Source organism: Nyctibius grandis, chromosome Z, assembly GCF_013368605.1.
Source record: "Nyctibius grandis isolate bNycGra1 chromosome Z, bNycGra1.pri, whole genome shotgun sequence".
Lineage (NCBI taxonomy): Eukaryota > Metazoa > Chordata > Aves > Nyctibiiformes > Nyctibiidae > Nyctibius > Nyctibius grandis.
Window position 1 is genome coordinate 8901484 of NC_090695.1, and position 17991 is coordinate 8919474.

The following is a 17991-nucleotide window of genomic DNA, read 5'->3' on the forward strand; positions in this document are numbered from 1 at the left end:
TTCCCAAGCTCTGGAAGGCAGCATTCTCACAACCGCTCACACTGGTGCAGCTCCATCAGCAGCGTTCGGAGTCCTGCTGTAAGGAAGCTTTCACGGGTGAGATACCTTTTCCTTCCCAAAAGCCATCAGCACGTGAACACAGGCATTTCCTGGTGAACTGCTCCTCCTTGCTTCCAGCCTCTGCTACAGGGCTGGCCTCTGACAGCAGCCTTCCTCCGGAAGCACCGCTGTGTTTTGCTCAGTTACTTTTAACTGTATGAGATTGTAGGGAAACAGAACTGAACAGAGCTGTAATCTATAATAAATCATTCCTACTGAGCTGCCAGGGAGATAGCTGCACAGCAGAAAGAGAGGAGCCGTAAGGCTGTTTCCTCAACAAACCTAAGCCATGAAACAGCCCTTTGCTTACAGGGAACAGGCACAGCAGCAAAAGGAGCACTTTCAGAGTGGCAGACTGATGCCACTGATTTTTGTGTTCTCTCTATCCAGATTTATCACATGGCCAGCACAGATCATTGAAAATACCTTAAGATCCCAGACTGTCAGCCCAGGGGAAAGGTCAGCAGACCAGACCCAGACAAAGAGCCTGAGAATATCCTAGTTCCTGAAAAACTACTCATGTTTTTAGCTGTTGCTGCTCCTTAATGAAGGCAAAGCTCAGACTCACTACTTGATGGCATAACCGCTTTATTTTGCTGGCAGCCACAGCAGAGAAGACCTTGAGAATTACCCTCTTTGTCCACCACCAGCCCAGCTACGCTAATCTCATCAGCTATGCAAACACTGGTATAGAAAGGACTCGAGTGACTGTGCTAACCTGTCTGCGCTGTGCTTTCTCTGCACAGCTACAGCACTGCTGACTGGCAGGAGGAAAACCCCAGCGCACACAGTCCAGGCGTTTTCCCTGCGTCTGGGTTGAGCAAAGAGCTGGCTCTCACAAGCTATTCTTTATGCATCTTCCAGATGGGGCAATCTGTACAGCACTGCTGGGCTTGACTATCTTCTCACAATTTAGGGAATGCAGGTAGAAACACCCACCAAGCCAAAGTTTCCTCTTGGTCCCAATGATCCATCACCTCTCCGCTGAAATCCCCAGCACTCTTTCCACAGCAGCAGCATTAAGGTTGCTCCTGATGTCCAAAAAGACACTGGCCAGTTTTTTCAGAGCAACACTGCTCAAGATGCTGTCCCCATCTGACTACCAGCAGGTATGCATGTCACGGCCTTGCCTAAGGCGATGGCAGCAGCAAAGCCCAGCAGCACGTAACCCACACAGTACTTTCCGAACTTGAATGCTGCAGCTCAGCCAGGAGGAAATCTCTTTTGGCTGCCTCTCCCTAAATGCTTATTCCAGCATTGCCTGTCTTAACTCCTCCACAAATCGGGAGCAGAGTATGTGACCCCACCGCCTTTGGGCTTTTCTGATCCTTTCTGCAGTATGAACAGGCAGGACAGAAAAAGAGGGAGCAGCACTTCAAAGATGACACGGTTATAACTCACCAGGTCACAGCGCCCAGGAGTTCGAGTCTTGGGCAAGGATCTCGGCATGTGAGGTGCTGTACAAATGGCAAAAGAGAAAACACCCTCTGCCCTAGGAACTGGCAGTTCACACCCCAACACACACGCATAACCCAGAGCCTTATCTGTGGGGCTCTGCATCAGTTCCATGATACTCCATAGCACATCTTGGGGCCTCAGTCTGGATGAAAGATCAGAAACAACAGACCATGAAAGTGTGGTCAGAGGGAACTACGGTTTGGCTCAATGGATTCTGACCATGCTCCACCATCACCTGCACCCGTAACACACCGTAACACCAGTTCTGACACCAAGTGCTGAAGGTCACATACATGAAGAGCAGTGCTTGAACCGCTGATCTGAAATTGTCTTCAGTGTCAGGTACCAGTGTCTCAGCTTCTTCCATGGAAATGAAGCTCCAGCGGCCCGTTCAGAGCAAGCTCTTCCCCTCCGAGAAGGGAAGGAACCTGTCGGAAGCGAGACAGAGGAAGCGCACTGCTGTCTGCTGCAGGCAGCTTTCCCAAAGGCTTCACGTTCCAGCTTCCGCCTCCTCGTTTGCTCTCCCTTGGGAACACTAGGGTCTGGAGTCCAGGGGACATTTTACAAACAAATCTAACAGTTCCAAAAACTGGAACTGTAGTACTGGACAGCATTGGGCAGTCTATACAGATCTTATAATCACCCTAAATCGTAGATGGACGCTATGGCAGACTGGAAATGGTTTTCAGGGGAACTTCTGAGGCTTTATACCTGGTTCAGAGCTGGATGGAAGGGTCACAGCTCAGGCAAGGATCATGGCATTTGTGAGTGCAGGCCACAGACAGGCATCCTTTCCCCTCCAGTTTTGCCTGAACATCCTAGTCCCAGATGAACTCTGGCCACAGGCACTACAGCAGTGTGTGCCACCCCATGGCAACCCCATCTGACCTCAGAGCATCCTCCAAAGGTGGAGCAGGTGCAGCAGGCTCCTTCCCCTCTCGTTCTGGGCCGGGCACAGAGCTGCAGGCAGGGTGTTGTATCTCAGAGAGCACTGACCTTTGAGAGGTGTAATGAGAGAGGTTTACATCTCATACAGCCACCCACGTTGAGACAGGCAAGCTGTGCTTGCTGCCAGCCAGTCCCTTCCCCCTGGCTCGCATCCAGGGCTTTTGGCACATCATGGATGACACGTCAGGTCTCAGTCATGCTCACATTATGGCCAGGCTGAAGCGAGCTTCCTGACCTGTTCCCTCTGTGCAGAGAGCGGCACGATGTTCCCTGTTTCCTTCAGCAACAGGAGCCAGCTCTCTACCAGCATGTGGCAAGGGGTCTGCCCAAAGACAGCTTCAGAGATGTTTAACACCTCCTTTACCTGTCTCAGACCATATCAGAGGGCTCACCAGAGCGTCCACCCTCCATCAGAGTACAGATACCCCGGAGTGAGGCAAACTGGCTGTGTGAGGTGGACTGCACAGTACAGGACCAGGCATCCTGGGAAGATGCAGGCATGGCTGAAGCCACTTACACTGATTAAATGAGGATAAGCAAGGGCGGCAGAATAACTTGCTTTCCTCTGTGGTACAGTAAGAGGGCTCAAGAGACTGGTTTCTTTCTGGCTAGGCCTGCTCTGCAACTCAAGGCTTCAAACAGAACAGGTCTGCAAACAGGAGCTGCCTGCCCATACCCCAGTGAGGGGTGAAAGAAGGGAGAGGATGGACAAAACACCCCCAGCCACCCACCCTGAGGCTGCTGCCTGAGGAGAATGGCTCCGGATGCCACATTGTCACACAGGAGCCCAGCAATGCCAAGCCCATGGCACGGCTGGGAGGGGGCTGGGACGGGGCTGCATCGAGGGCTGCGGCAGGCTGCACATTTGCCCTGGCTGCTCCTCCGCCGTGCGCTGTGGAAAGCACAGTGCAGCGATGCTGCCAGCGGCAAGTTGCCATAGCAATTCCCCCAAGCATGCCCCCCTGCCTCCCTCCTTTGTCTCTGCTCCCCCAAGCCTTGATGGACCCTCCCCGCTGCCCCACACACAAAACCTGCTGCACAACACCCAAAAGCCTCAACATGCTCCTTAAGGGCTGTTCATCACCCTAAGGAAGGAAAAGGGGGCAGAGGTGGAAGCCCACCCCCACAAGCCATCATACCCACCCATTTCAGGGGTAAGGTGCCTACTCTGGACCCGGGTGTATCACACCCCACCATGCTCGGTCCTGAGGCATGACACAGGAGAGCCGGGCAGCCAGACCTGGGGTGCAGAGGCCCCTCTATAGCTGCACCCCATGTTGTACTGTGGCAGGCAGGGATGCTTCAATATCGCTGTCTGCCCCACACTGCCTGCTCCATGGTAGTGATACACAGCCCCCTGCCCAGCCCAGACCAGCACAACACAGCTGTCTGCAAGTCAGAAAGCCCCATGAGCTCCTTCTACCTTGTGGCAGCACCACATCTGATAGAAATGGTGGTCCCAGACTCTTCTTGCTGCAGCCTCCAGGCACCTCCTAAGTCTCTGCTCTTCAGTCACAGCCCATTTTCACTTCAGGCAGTTCTGTTCTGCTGCACTGAACCTCACTGTGGCTTGAACTGCAGACAGGATCCTGCTTCACTTCCTGTCCTAAAAACTGTTGTCTACCATTGCTATGTGCCACTGAACAGTTACCCAACCCAGCATGTTAGCACAGCTCCTCTCCTACACAGGCACAAGATGCAAAGGGAAGACAAAGTACGCTGCTGAACCACGCTCAGGCATGATACCTGCCAATATCTTTCAATGAATTAATTTAATGGCTTAACAGAATAAATAAAAAATAACTTCTGAAACATCTGCTTCCCTCCCCACTCTGCCCTTCCGAAGATCCAGTAATGCCCACCACAACCGGTTACCTCACTTGATGGTTATAGCAGAAGCTGGTGAAGCCTCGGTCCTGATCCAGGATGAGTCACGGAGCTCAGGAGACCGTGCAACTTCCTTCTGATACCATCAACCATGTCTTCACCAGGCTAAAAATAAAGATGGGCCAAAACTGCAGAGCCACGTCTTGCCTCAACATGAAACTTAGCAAAGCTCAGCACTAAGCTCAGCACTGCTGAAAAATCACCTGAAGTGGCAACCAAAAAGTGCAAGAGGCCAAAAGTCTTGGGTGTACAAATAAGGGAGAGGCTGGGAGGCCTCACCCTGTGCTGGGCTGGTGGATGGTGGTGGCAGAAGCCAAGCAGCCATCCAGCCATACAGAGAGGGCCAGAGCTGGGGTCTCGTCTCACTCGGCTGTGGGCTTTGGAGTATACAGGACTCTCACATAGCGCTTAGCATGGAGCCACAAGATTGCACACAAACAGGAGCTCAGAGGGACATGGGCAATGTTTGGAGACCTAAAATTAGCCTCAGCAGATGATCCTCTGCTCCATTCTTAGGAGCAGTGAGAACCAAACAAGGATCCAGCTGTCCCAACACTCCCATGAACAGGATCTTTGAATGCCCAACCTACTTGCAACAGAGATGGTAGGGCAAAGAGGGGATTCCTCAGATAACTCCAGTGCCAATACTCACGAGGAACCCAGGGCCGCACCTCTGAAGGGAGTGCAGCATTTTCTTGGGGTTTCCAGTGGAAAGAAGACCTACTCCTAGATCAGCTCGTCAGACCGAGGGGCAATGGCAACCCACACATGCTAAGACCAGGCTGAAGGATGTTAGACTGACCACTTCCTGTTGAAGATATAAACTCCACTTCGCCCAGTCTTTGAGTTTGCCAGCAAAGCATTCCATCACATTCTTGACAGAGGCACTGAAAGTCTGTCCAGGGGTCTGCAAGCTGTACCAGCTTCCAGACTACTGCCAGCTGCGCTAAACTGAACATGGTTAATTCAGCCCAAATATAAGCTCACTGATATAACCTGGGTTAGGGGATACCAAACCAGAGAGAAGAGGTTCACACCATGATGAAGTAAAGGGAGAAGATGGCGCATTACACATATACAGGAGATCTGCTGTCCCTGGAGGTATCAGGCTATTTGGTCAGCAAGTGGTGGGGGGAAGAAAAATGGATCCAACATGGTGAGCCTTGTGTTAAAATGCCTCTTGTCCAAAGGCAGAGAAGCCCTGAGAGGATGCTGTGAGCTTCGTGGACTGGGAACTGCAGGGAGGTCCAACAGAACTGAGCGCAAACCTTTTCTCTGGTCTTAGCCACATCACATGTCTCTTTTCCATCACTAAGAGAGATAAAAGATCGCAGAATGGAGCAGGTATTAGTGATTGCCACAGCTGAGATGGATAAAGGGGCTGCTCTGCTGCCATCGCGTTGTGTGGTTGGGAGTCCACAGCACACAGCACTGACATGAGTGAAGGACTTCTTCCGTCCTTTAAACTTCCCACGTAAATCTACCCCTGCCTCACTCGGTGTGAGTACCACTTCAGCACCAGACTGAAGGACGAGATGGCCTGGGGCCCAGTCTCCAGCTGTCTCTGGACTGGCCCCAAACTTCCCTGGCAGACACTTCAGAGAAAGAGCCACACAGCCTGGGCAGCCACATGTCCTGAACAGTGGCTTCCCCATGCAACCTCTCCTGGCCAAATCATACCTGAGGACTGGAGTGAGAGAAGGGCTCAGCCTGCCCCTCCAGAGGCACAGTGCTGATAAGGGCTCCCTTCCCTGTGAGAGCATGCCACGCAGGCAGGGCGGGCGCTGTGGGATCCCCAGCAGGCGCACAAGCATCTAGGCACAGAGACAGGGAAGGAAGCCCACAGCCATCTCAACCCACTGGCTACCTCAGAGCAGCAAGGGCCTGACCTTCACGTTTCTTGACAGTATATCAAAGACTGCCAGTCCTCCTGAAACACTTTGCTGTCACTCAAAGCCTCATACACCACGGCCAAGGGGCTCCTTAAGCTACAAAATCCTGGGAAAACGCAGGCAGAGCTCAACCAGTTCTGACAGAAAGCAGGATCACGTCTGCCACGAGCTCTGGGTGAAGTCATAGCTCTGTTTGTTCAGGTGAAGGACAGCGAGCAGCAGAGACCAACAGCTGGGAAATGCTCCCGTTCAATACCGCGGGCACACAGAAGGACGAGCACAGCAAGCAGCACAGACTGCAAGTTCCCAAGGGCTTAAAACTGTGTGCAGGGTTCAACAGTCTTAACAGCACTGGTCATACACATCCAGGTTGCCTTCGCCACACTGCCAGCCAGGTGGGAGGCAGGAGCATCCAGCAGCCTGGGCTGTGGGAGCATCTCACCTGGGTGACACCTACTCGACAGAGCTGTCCCTACGGGTCGAGGGGAGGAGAGCACGGGACTTCCTGGCTTCTTCACACATCCCTGGTGAAGGAAAAAAAACGGTGATGATTGAATGGGTGCTAACCTCGGTGCAGGGCTGAAGCAGATGGGAAAGGCAGCTCTCAGCTGTCAGCACTCGCAGTGTGGTCTTGGGGTTCCTTGTTCTGGCTGTCTTGGGTCACCTTGAAAGACAAGTGCACAGACACATGTTCAGCTCAGCTGGGAAGTACCCTGCCCATGCAAGAAGACCTTCCGAATGCTGGGCGGGCAGTAATTGCTCATCCGAGCCAAGCAAGTTTGTGGCCTATGCACAGAAGCGAGAGACCCCAAGCAACCCAGCACCTCGATGATCCCACCATATCCTTTATTGGTGCCAAGGCTGCCCCTCCAGCTGCAGCCCTGACTCTCTCCTGGGGTTCCAATTATCACCCCAGTTCCCTGTGTGGCTCCAGGTGGGTGCACGGTTGGTTCCCCAGAGAGGGCTGCTAAAGTCAGAGCCACCGTCCCTCTCCCCCAGATTTCAGTGAGAAGTCCTTTCTGCACCCTCAGGTTTGTTCTTCTCCACTTGCACAGCTGTATGTTGCTCCACCACACAGGCTTTGCCCGTACTCAGGTTGGGGCTCTGGCATATGGTTTCCCTGCAAGAACAGGCTCTGACTCTGGGCCCCACATGCCACCCACTAAACCACCCCATGGGGATGCGGAGCCAGGGCAGGGAGGGCCAAACTCTGCTGCGTGGAGACACCGCTCACAACAACCCAAACAGACCAAGCCAAATCCACGCTGCAGCGTTTCCCAGGCTACAGCAAAGGGGGAAAACGACAACTGCTTAACAGAAATCTCCAACAGGCCTGCCAACACCGTCACAAAGACGCTGTTTAAGACTCCTCCCCGGGCTCCCAGTGCTGTAATTACAGACCACTGGAGATCGCACTGTATGGGGGGTAGGTCCTCATGCCCAGCAGGTCCTGAAAACTGGCACAACATCAGCCTCCCCAAAACCAGGTCTGACATTCCCCCGGCTGCAAGCACAATGAGCAAAAGCTGGTTTGGGGCTGTCCCCGCTCCCCAGCCTGCCCTCCCAGCCACCCTGGGGTACCACCAGCAGCACAACTCAGCGCCGCAGCAGCAGTGAGCAGAACACTGTGGGCAGCCACGCCACCAGTACCCCAAAAAGCACAGCCTTTACATTGTGATGTGGGGCGGCACCCCTACACTACCTTACTGGTGCACTGGTCCTTAAAACATTCATGAAGGCACCCAGAACGTTTCTGCTTAATGTCACCTGCACATACACAGCCAGCAGGTCAATCTGCATTGGTGTCCCAGGAGAGGTCCCACCTGGAAGCCCTACCAGCTAGTCACCAGGGCTATGTTTTTAAAGAGTTTACAAGCAGAACAAGCCCCATTAAGTGTAGCATGTGTATACATAAATATACATACATTTAAAACCCTCCACCAATTCCCTGCTGTACCACACTATCTTTCAGAGAAGGCTCGAAAGGCTCTGAGCCTGAGCAGTGACAAGAATTGCTTTGGACATGGCTGAAGGACTGCCACCCACATACTGCTGCAGCACAGGAAGCAATGGCAATGTACCCAACAGGAACGGGTTGAAAACACTCCCCGGGAAGAATGCAATTACCCCAAATGGACAGAGGCCAGGAGATCTGGATTATCACCTCAGCTCTGGCATAGAGGGCTTTGCATCTTTGTTCACTTCCAACAAGAATAATCACAGGGCTGACATCAGCCCTGGCCCGGGACATGGATTCGGTACTAAAAAGCACTTCCAGCTGAATCTCTAACTGTACTTTTTGCAGTACACAGGACTCCTTTGAAGATTTCCCATCCAAATATTGTTCTGCCATCACTCTGCTTAGCTGGGGGGTTGTCCAGGCCACAACACGGGCGAGTATGACTGCAAACCACCAGCCCGTCCTGAAAAAGCTCTCTGAAATGCAGAGCATGTGAGCTCAGCTGCCCTTCATTCAGGATTCACAACCAGCTGAAGACACTGAGAGAAACAGAGGGAAAACCTGTTAACTGGCAGCTGGACATTGATGAGGCCAAGGAAGGGACACTGCGAAAAAGCAGAGCAAAGGCAGAGGGAGGATGAAGATTTGCAACGACACTTCTCAGTCAAAGGAAATAATTTTTAAAGCAAACCTCAAACTTTCTGAGACTAAGTTCTCTAGATGTTACATTCCCCTGGCTCACTTGCTCATCAGCAAAAGCAAAATGGAAAAACAAAGGAAGAGAGCTGGTCTGAAAAGAGGCACCAGAGAGCAGAGCTGCCAGGCTGTGCAGGCACAAGGAAGAATAGAAACACGCGCTGGCATCACCAGGACTCAGGGACCTACACAACCCACTGGAGGAAGGGGGTGCCTGGGAGTGATGTGTGGTGGAGAGGCATCAGGCAAAACCCTCCCAAAGAAGACTCTCACTGCCAAGTAACCTGCAACGACACCCTCCACAAGCCATCTGCTAACACACAAATGTCTCCCTTCAGGACTTCTCCCGTATTGTCCTTCACACCTGTCCTGCTTCAAACCTGACTCATTAATTCCTCCAGCCATGGAAGCCTCCGATAATTTGATTACAGCTACACTTGCAGCATGCTGAGGACACCACTTTTCTAAAAAATACAGCTTCGCTTTTCCCTTTCACATCTGTGGTCGCGTACCTACACACGACACATTTTCTCACTCTGCATCCAGGAAGCGTCCTGGCCCCCAGGCACTGGGCATTTTCACACAGCACACGATGGTGCCTACCAAATCTAGCAGGGGACAAGCGTGGGCAGGCCCAGAGCAGTCAGGGCAGGTAAAGGACTCAGGAAGAGTCAAGAGTCATGGGCTCTGAAGAGTCAGATCAATAACTATCCACTTGAACCACCCTCAGACTCAGAAGCAGTGAGGAAGGTCCGGGCACCTCTGCTACTTAGCACAGCCACGCAGAAATGTGCCAGGGCAAGCACCTGGTAACAGACAGCGAAGAGGAAGAACAGTGGCACAGACGTGCTTCCCTGTCCTCAGAGGTCCCTTGAACTCAGGGAGGGGACTTCCTCTCCTCCTCCTGCTCTGCATGCTCAGAAGACCTGAAACTGCAGAGGGAACAGGGGCTGGGAAAGCTCAGCACCAAGCAGAGGGAGGGTGTATGGACTGGGGGCTTCATCTGCCTTGGAGGAAGCCACCAGGAGTGAGACAGCAACCCCACCAGTAAAATTAAAATTATACGTTCTTCCCTAAAGTCCATTTCTGCAGAGGGCAGATGTGAAGAACGGAGCATTGAGCGCTGCTCTGCCCAGCTTGCTGCAAGGGTGGCAGAGCAGAGGAGCCCCTCAGCGAGACATGCCTTGAATAGCGGGGTCCCCAAAGTCAGCGCAGGGTGATCCCACCATCCCTCCAGTGGCAGGCAAGACACCTCTCACACAGGGAACAGACACCAGGTGAGTGGCAGAGCTGAGATGGCCCCAGCCCTGCCCCACTTGCAGGCTGGGCCTCGCTCTACAAGCCCAAAGACTGCAGCTCTGTCGCTGGGGTGACAGGAGGGCCCTGCTGTCCCCATACATCCTGGCCACCTCAGGGTCCATGGAAAGGGACATGTTTGGGCCCCACTAGAGTCAGCAGGAACCCAGCAAAATGTCATGAAAGCAGCTGCTGCAGAGGAAGCAAAGGCAAGTGCTGCCTCCTCTCTGATCCAAACCCCGTACAAACCTCCTGCCCACCCTGCTCCCACCGCTGCCTGCCCTCAGCACAGCCAGGGCTGCCAGGAGGCCGCAGATCCCAGCCTGCCGTGATGCCAAAGGGGCGGCTGGGCTGCGCCGAGGGAGCTGCATGCCGGGACACGTAGTCCCTACCAGGGCCCCGCTGCTCGCTCATGCCGAGACCCGCACGATGTGAGTTGCTGCTGTGAAACAAGGCGGTGACGAGGCTTTACAGGATGGCTTAATTCTCCCGGTCCTCAACCCCTTTATGAAGGGGAGCCCGGCCAAAAGTAGCTCGTACTATCACATTGGGAGTTTTCTCCTCTTTCACCTGCCAGACCTTGTTCACCTTCTGCACGTGCTACCAGGTTTGCAGAGACTCTCCTTTGCGTTGGGGTTCAATCCTGCTACGCTCTCCACAAGGTCCCAACTTCCCCTCTTTGCTAAGGCTAACAGGTGCAATTCAGGCAGAGGACAGGTCCGTAAGCAGATCTTTGCTTGTGCGATGCCTTTTAAAAAGGCACCGAGTGGAAGTGACTTTCAAAATACCCTAGAACGCAGCATGGCATTCCTCTACTATACACTTTCCACAGCAGCTGCAAACTCCACGCTCCTTCCTTAGAAAATAAAAGGAGTCTGGAAACCCTGGAGATAAGTCTATGCCCCTCTAGCATGTCACCCGATGGATCACGTTCACAGGTGGCTTGTCAGCAAGCCCATCCCCCCTCTGCCTTCCCTAACGCACAGCAGCTTTCTAAACATAACATCTGGGATTGCCAAGAGCATGCTGCGCTCCGCCTCTGTGATTTCTGTAGAAATCGGGTGCCTCGGCCACACCAAAACGTTTGAAAACCCCACCAGGTCTGCAGCTGCTGATTTCGGTGAGTAATGTCCCCCTCGATGGGTCCTTCCGCCCGTGGTGGCTGTCACCAGAGGGCAGCAGGCCTCTCACCGTGGATGCTGGGGTTCACATCCGCCCCAGCCCTGTTTTCACAGCCCCACGCTGAAGGCTGTGATTTATCCACGGGGCAGGTGCCGGCCCAGCAGGCACTGGATGAGCTGCATCTCCTGCTCCCCGCCTCGGCAGGCTGCATGGCCGGGCCATGGCATGGCAGCTCTGGGCCTCCGGCACGGCCCCACCGCCACGGGTGTCCAGGGGGGACAAGAAGAGTCAGCTGAATCCCAGCCGGGGCTGGCTTTGAGCTGCTGCCCGGGAGGAGGAGGAGGAGGAAGAGGCCCCATCCTGTCAGCAGAGCTGTGGACAGGCCGTCCCTGCCCGTGCCACAGCAGAGAGGACGTGGCCTTGGTGGGCGAGACCAGGGCAGCACGGCCTCCCCGGGGCAGCAGGGCCGGCCTGAGCTGCCGGGGCCCTTGCTGGGGGGCTGGGAGCAACCCCCAAGCACAGCCTGTGCCATTGCAAACCCCCCCGGGCAGCAGCCCTGCTCACAGCCCCACCATGTCCCCCTCTACTCCCCCTAGACCTGCCTCTGCCAGACCCTCTCGCCACAGCTCCTCCAAGCCACAGGCACCCCCGGGCACCGAACCCCCCGGTGGGGGTTGGGGGGGCATGGCGTCCTGCCACAGCCCCTCCAAAGCCACTCTGCGGTCACACCTTTGCGCAGGCTGCCCCCCCCCCCCCCACCCCGGCACCTCCTCCCACAGCTTCCCCTGGTCCCAGCCCTCCTGGTACAGCCCCCACAGTCACGGCCCCCCCAGCTCACAGCCCCCCATCCCGGTCACGGCCCCCCCCCAGCTCACAGCCCCCCATCCGGGTCACGGCCCCCCCCCAGCTCACAGCCCCCCATCCCGGTCACGGCCCCCCCCCAGCTCACAGCCCCCCATCCCCGTCACGGCCCCCCCCCAGCTCACAGCCCCCCATCCCCGTCACGGCCCCCCCCCAGCTCACAGCCCCCCATCCCCGTCACGGCCCCCCCCCAGCTCACAGCCCCCCATCCCGGTCACGGCCCCCCCCCCCAGCTCACAGCCCCCCATCCCCGTCACGGCCCCCCCCCAGCTCACAGCCCCCCATCCCCATCACGGCACCCCCCAGCTCACAGCCCCCCATCCCGGTCACGGCCCCCCCCCCAGCTCACAGCCCCCCATCCCCGTCACGGCCCCCCCCCCAGCTCACAGCCCCCCATCCCTATCACGGCACCCCCCAGCTCACAGCCCCCCATCCCGGTCACGGCCCCCCCCCAGCTCACACCCCCCCATCCCCAACACAGCCTCCCCCAGCTCACAGCCCCCCATCCCCAACACAGCCTCCCCCAGCTCACAGCCCCCCATCTCCGTCACGGCGCCCCCCGCCGGTACCACCCTGTAACAGTCCCCCCCCGGCCGCGGCCCCCCCAGCTCTCGCTCACCCCAACGGCTCACCCCACCGGCCAGGGCCCCCAGCCCCACTGTCCGCCCCCCGAACCTTCTGGAACCGGGGCGGAGGGGGACGACGGGCGGCGGGGACGGGGCGCACTAACCCCTCCCGCGCCAGGCAGGCGGCCCGTCCCGCCCGGTGCCCGGTTCGGGTCCGTGTCCCCCCGCTCCCGGTGCCCGGTTCGGGTCCGTGGCCCGGCCCGCCGCGGCCCCGCCGGACCCACCAGCGCCCCCTCCGCTGCCGCCGCCGTCGCCGCTGCGGCCCCGACTGCTGCGCGACTCCCTCCACTCCTTCCGGGTGCCAGTGGAGACACGCCCCCCGTGCCCGCCTCCCCCGCGCTGATTGGTGCGCTGGGCGGGGCACGGCGCGGGCTGAGGCGACCGTCGGGGACGCGCGGCCAATGGGCGGGCGGAAAAGTGGTGACGCGCCTCGCGGAGATCCCGCCCTCTCCCCGCCCCCTCCACGTGCGGGTGTGTGATGACAGCGGGGAAGGGGCGGTCCCCGGCCAAGCGGCTCCTCATTGGCCGCCGGCGGCAGGGGCGGGGCCTGACCCAGCGCTGGGGTGGGGGCTGCCGTCGCCCTGACCCTTCGCCTCTGCCCCGCGGCCCGGCTGACCTTTAACGTCTGACCTGACCCCGGCCCACCCGGGGGCGCCGGGCCCGGACACGGCCCCACGGTCACCCCCCAGGCCCCACGGGCGTGGCGTGTCCCACCCCACAGACACGGCCCCCCCAGCCCCACGGGCATGGCCCCCGCCAGTTGGGACCCCTGGGGTGTCCCCCACCCCACGGACACATCCTGAGAGGGATCACCAAGGTGTCTCCCGCCCCGGGTACCCCACAGGCCCAGCCGGGATGGGAACAGCAGTGCCAGGCCGTGCCGGTGCCTGCCACACGCAGGACACCCCGGGAAATGGCTGCTTGGAAATACTGGAGCACCCGGCAGCTGTGGGGCACCGGGGACCCGGGACAGACCCACTGCCCCGACGGGCAGCAGCCCAGAGCTCGCCAGCCTGGCAGCAGCCTGTTCAGGTCAGGGAAGAGACGCCTTGACTTCAGCAGTTTTGGGTGAAGCTTGGTAAAATCCAGCCCCCCAGCCGACTCACCTCGCTCTTCAGCGAGCTGCAGCTGCAACGCAGCTCTAAAAATAGCGGGGACTGGTACCGTCAAATGATAAATATAACCCAAGATCTCTTCTTCTGACCATGCTAGCGTGCAGCGAGCTGCGTGCGAACCGGCAGCGGACCGGCTGCTGAGCCCCAACGCCGCCCTCGCCTTGCTGCCAGTCTGGGGGTATTATTTTTGGAGGTGCTGTCACGGCCAAAGCTGCGCTGGGCGCTCTCTGGGAATAGCTGTGTGCAGGGGGGCAGCGGGATGGCTGGTCCTTTCACCCCCCTGCCCTCTACACGCTTTTCTGGAGGGAGATGTGGCAGCTCAGTGTGCTGCTACATGGCCATGGAGGGACTGCCAGCACAGGACCTCATCTCCTTCTGGGACCTCAGCCTGTTGTCATAGGAAATTTCTTGTTAAATATCCACTGGCAGGTCCAGGAATCAGGTTGTGGGCCATTAAAGGGTATTTAATACATGGAGCATTTTAACGTCTGAGCGTGACAACGGGAACAGGTGATCCTTCGGTGCTCCTGGTGGTTTAGGAGCTGCTACCTCAAACCATGCGTGTGCAGGTGCTGGTTTCACAGAGGAAGAGCCCAGGAGGCTCAGTTCCCCCATGCTGCTGCTCATCCCTCACGGCACGGGTTTCCTACATGGTCCCAGGGCAATATTTAGCTTTTCTGCCCTTTGGCCCTCTGTGTCAGTGCTGCCGAGCTGGCAAGAAGCTCTGGTGTCCAACCAGGACAGCAGCAGAGGCCGTGGAAACCAGAGATGGGCTGAAAACATCTCAGTCCCCATCACACAGCCACTTCCACAGGCTGTGTTTTTTCTAGCTTATACTGGCTGAAATGAGCTCAGGGTTAACAAATGGTTAATGAACCATTATTGGCCTGAACGGGAACTGAACTGGAACAACTTCTGTCACAGCTGAACCCGCCATGGAGCTGAATCCAAAAGATTTGCTGGTTCAGCTCCTCGGCTGCAGGGAAATACGGGCTCCTTTGTCCTTGACAAGAATAATACACTTCTGTTTATTGTGTGGGCAGTGAAGGATTAATAATATCCGAAGTTATTTACCTCCCACTTTTGAGTGCTGAGGGTTTGAGAGCAATGTCCCTGCTGAGCACACTGTCCCTTAGCAACCTCCCCTGATTTTTAAAACACCTTCTTGTTCCAGAAACAGGTTTAAGAAGCAGGATGTAAAAGCTCCTTTTAACAGGGTGGGTGAGGTGAGGGTGCTCCCACTCCTCCGGGATGCGGGGCAGGACCTCAGTCAGAGCCATTTGACCGGGGAACGGTAATGCAGGCAGAAGACGGTTGTGGTTCAGAGAGCGTCTGGAAAACTGCCAGAGGTTCAGAGAGGATGGGGATGGGGGGAAAGTTACTGCATGAGCAGTACCGTCACCTTACAGAGTGACAGACCGCCTTGGCTTGCCAGGAGTGGGCTTCGTTCACTCCCTGCAAACCTTGGGGACCCGCAAAGGACTTCACAAGGGTCTGTGAAGGCAAGCAGGGAGGTTTAAACACATTAGGCAGGGCTCTGCGCCATGGCTGGCCACCTTCCAGAGGCTCGCCTGCTGGGAGGGCCGGTAGGAGGGTGTTTCTCCAGGAAGACGAGGTGTGCCGGGCAGCATGTGGTGGAATGATGTACGTCCTTCCATGATGAGCTCTGCTGCCCGTGGGGCTTCCCTTTGAAGGGTGCGCTGGCGAGGTGACTGGGTGCTGGTGAGTTCATCGCTGGGTTAACTCCCTCCCGCAGCTGCCAGTGCTGCCCCGACCAGCCGGTTCATGGGCTGGGGCCGCTCAGCCTGTTTTCCAGGCTCGCTGTTCCTGCCGGAGAGGCTGTCGGGTGCCGAGCTCCAGCAGGCTGAGGAGCTGACACCAGCAAGGCTTCTGCCACAGTTTTAATTTAATGTAATAGTTTTCATCACGGGTGACGTCCCCATGCACATGTTTGTTTTCTGGCTGTGGGCGGGTTTTGCAATCGCAAAAGTGCCTTCAGAAAGTACACGCATCATCTCCCAGAGCTGATGGGGCAAGATGTGCCTCCATAGGGGTGATGCCACCCCTGCATCGCCTGCATGCTGCCTGCACCGGTGGGCTGGCCCAGGCTGTGCACGCCTGATCCACATCCATGTAGGTAAAGCAATAAAGGATCTGAGCGCAGAAATGAGGCCGGAAAGACCTGGAGCCCTGCCAGGGAGAGATTGTGGGGAGTTTTAAAAGGCCCGTGGAGGAAGCTGGTGGGAATCAGCTGTCATGTTGCTCGGGGGTTGCTGGTGAGCCGTGCCAGGCTGGTGGGGTGCGGAGTGGCGGTGGGGCTGGACCAGACACCCCGCGGTGACTCATGGCTTTGTCCCAGCTGGCGGAGGAGATGGAGAAAGCCCAAGGGGCAGGCGTGCAAGAGGAGCGAGCATTGGGTGTTGCTTCCCCTCCGAATGGCAGGCCACACAGACGTCTCTTCATCGGGCTGCCGCAAAAGGGCTTTAGCTTCTCCCTTTTTCACAGTCTCAGCCCTCCGCATGCTGCAGAGAAACCTTGGCTCCTGCTGTGTGGCCTCACGGGGTTTTCATGCTTATCATCCTCCCCACAGTTAGCAATGGAGGAGAGTGAGGCCAAATCCTACCTCTCTTTCCACACGGCTGTCTCAACGAGGGGTGCACCCAGCATCCCACGGTGCCATGCTGGAGCTGGGGGACATCCCCAGGGGAGCGTGGGCTGGTGCTGCAGGACCTTTCCCTCACTGGAACCTGTTTCCAGCAACGTGGTCGGCTTACCTGTTCGACCGAAACAGCTGTAAAACTGGAGATATGAATCACGCTCAAGAGAGTTTCCTGCCAGAGGAGCTCTCCACCTCTCAGGGGTAGGGGTGGTGTTCCCTCCTGGCACTGCAGGAATCCTCCCTGCATGGCTCAGAGCAGGGCTTGCAGTCACAACTTGGCCGAACTCAGCGGCACCCCAACTGAGCCCCGGTGCTCACCAATACCTTGTACCGAACTGGGGGTGACTGCTGGTATTCGGAGCCCTGCTGGGAAAGGGGTGGGGTGACAGCACTGGTGAGGAAAGATGGATTGGATATCCCTTTAACGAGCAGTGCTGGTAGGGTTGGGCTGCGCTGCTGTCTTCTTACCAAACCCCACATGACCCTCTGTCACGGTTTAAAGCTGGGCCAGCTATTAACCAGGTGGCAGATGCTCTCTGTTAACCCTCTCCCCTCCCCCCCAAGGGAAAGGGAAAGGGAAAAGGGAGAGAGACTTATGGGTTGGAAAGTTAAAACAGTTTTAATAAACTATAATAATGAAAAAGAATATAATAACAATAATAATAGAAATAACCAAATATATACAAATATGTACAAAACCAAGATCAAGAGCTTGGAAATCCTCCTCAGGCAGAGTTGCTCCCCCAGCATGGGCAGAGGGGAAAATGCAGTAGCTCCACCCAGCACGGGCAGAGGGGAAAATGCAAAAGCTCCACTGCCATCACACCTGCAGGCTTTTAACTGGAGATTTGGCAAAGCTGGTACCAATCAGTGGGAGACAGGAGGGCCCCTCCCTCCTGGGCCCCACCTCCAGGAGGCAGTGGGTTAGTGATAAACAGGAAAGTGAGAATGACATGTATGGGATGGAATACCTTGCTGGTCAATCCTGGGTCACCTGCCCCGTCCACTACTCCCTGCAGGTACAACCCCCTTCGGCTCTTTACTCGTAAGCAGTGACCTTGGGTTCTCTAAGACTATTTGGCCTGGTTTGAGCCAAACCAGGACACCCTCATACCTCCAGTGTTGCCTCTCTCCCATCAGCTGTCCCTCAGCATCTTGCAAAGGAGGGCAGCATTGTGACCCTCATGGCACCATGGGGGGAACTTAGCCACCAAGGAGCAAAGGAACCTTCCAGGCTACACAGCTGGATGTAGGTCATTAATTCAGTGCTTTAGCCACCACAGTTTGCTGCTGCTTTGTGTCTGAGAGGCACATGGGGCTTCCCAGAGCCAAAGAGGGATCTTGGCTGTGGGCAACACTCAAGAGGTCCATC

General features: G+C 56.6%; 1 protein-coding gene across 3 annotated transcripts in view; it reads right to left on the bottom strand.

The window, feature by feature from the left end:
• The window catches only part of ATOSB (atos homolog B), a 39662-nt gene extending 26631 nt beyond the window's left edge, over positions 1-13031 (bottom strand). Inside the window, exons 1-3 of one of the 3 annotated variants that reach the window (XM_068423314.1) lie at positions 12895-13031; positions 6852-6948; positions 4381-4497 (exon numbers count right to left, since the gene is read on the bottom strand). The gene's annotated coding sequence lies outside the window, so the exon portion shown is untranslated. Of the gene's footprint in view, positions 1-4380; positions 4498-6726; positions 6949-12838 lie in introns of those variants that run through there. The other 2 variants (XM_068423313.1, XM_068423315.1) reach the window with 2 other exon arrangements.
• Positions 13032-17991: the final 4960 nt, after the last annotated feature.